Here is a 1,811-nt window from a genome sequence, read left to right as displayed (position 1 = left end):
GAGGATGAGACCCTGTGGATTATGTCTATCCCAATATGGCATGATAGACCACACCCTCCTGAAAGGTTGCTGTGAACACCTTCAGAAAATTACTTCATTCAACTGCCTACTGAGATGAACCTGGCAGACAGGTTATCCCATAAAAGACCTGAATAACAGCGCCCCCATTCAGCAGGAAGCAGTTTGGAGAGAAAAAACTGCGCTCATGTTCTCAAATATTGTTTATAAATGTTCTTTTACATTTAAAGGGGGATATGATATAGATATGAATAATTTGCATTGGTATGGATTTTAAGGTCAGTTTTGTTATATGTATATGTATTTCTGATCTTGATTAAGGTATTGTGATTGTGTAGTTCACTTAAAAATGTAATGTATAATTAGGAAATATAAGTTGCTAATGGATAATCATTGATAAACAGTAAAGCTTGTAGTCATGTTAGTTAGATTTTCTAGATATATAGAGATATATTTCAGTTAGATATGCATTCTTCATATCTTTCAAAGGCTACAGAATATGGCATTTAAACATTTAAATGTTTTAATAATTTAGGGCTTTTCATGAAAATGAGACACGTCTGCTCCTGGCAGCACCAGTTACTTCAAGAGGAAGATGGGCATTGAAGAGGCTCCTTATGGAGTTTGATAGCCATTTGGGAAAGAAACTGCACTTGCCTGGACTGTTGCATAAACTGGATACAGAGAACCCGCAGAGAGAGGACTGCTGAACTTGCCTAAAGGTGAGACGGTCTTTCAGGGTTCCTGATCTATGAAAGAGTCTATGAGACATTCTGCAGGACACAGCAGAGAGTGACTGAACTGTCTTTGAAATTTCCTGCTTCATGGAAATGTCTGCTGGATACTATGGGCCTGTAAGCTGAAGATGGATGCCCCAACAGTACAGAGGAACTTTGGGTGATTGTCCAGGCAGCGAGTTGTCTCTGTCATTTCTGGAGTTCTGGATTTCTTGTTTGCTTAGGTAATATTATATCCTTCTGGAGTCTTTGATGGAGTTGAAGAATGGTTAGTTATAGTTTTTCTTAGTTATGATAAAAGATAAAATAGATATAAATATTATAACTGTAATTCTTACTTGATAACTGTTTTGTTATATATAATTTTACTATGTTAAAGTTAAAGCCTTTTCTTTTTTGTTTAAACAGAAAAAGGGGAAATGATAGAAGTGGGTCTTGTATCTATCTGTTGCTTTCATTGGTTAATTAATAAAGAAAACTGCTTGGCCTGATAGGACAGAAAATTAGGTAGGCGGAGTAAACAGAACAGAATTCTGGGAGAAAGAAGCAGATTCAAGGCAGTTGCATGATTCTCCCACTCCAGACAGATGCAGGTTAAGATCTTTCCTGGTAAGCCACCTTGTGGTGCTACACAGAATATTAGAAATGGGTTAGATCAATATGTAAGAGCTAGCCAATAAAAGGTTAAAACTAATGGGCCAAGCAGTGTTTAAAAGAAAAATAAAATAACTCCCTGAATCTTATCAGATCACCACAAATTAAAGCTGGATATCATCAACAACAGAAACAACAGCTTAAAAACTCATGGAAACTGATCAACTCTCTACTTAATGGGGAATATGTCAAGACAGAAATAAATTAAAGACTTTCTGTCATTGAATGAAAATAAATACACAACATGCCCAAACTCACATGACACAATAGGAGTGGTGCTAAGAGATGTACACAACACTAAGTGCCTACACAAAATAATAAGAGAGATCTCATACTAACAACTTTTCATCACACCTGAAAGTTCTAGAACAAGAAGTAAGCACACCGAAGAGGAGTAGATGG

This window comes from Microtus oregoni, unplaced genomic scaffold (assembly GCF_018167655.1).
Source record: "Microtus oregoni isolate MIOR12 unplaced genomic scaffold, Mior012 000008F_ref0000371, whole genome shotgun sequence".
Classification (NCBI taxonomy): Eukaryota; Metazoa; Chordata; class Mammalia; order Rodentia; family Cricetidae; genus Microtus; species Microtus oregoni.
This window is presented reverse-complemented; position numbering follows the sequence as displayed.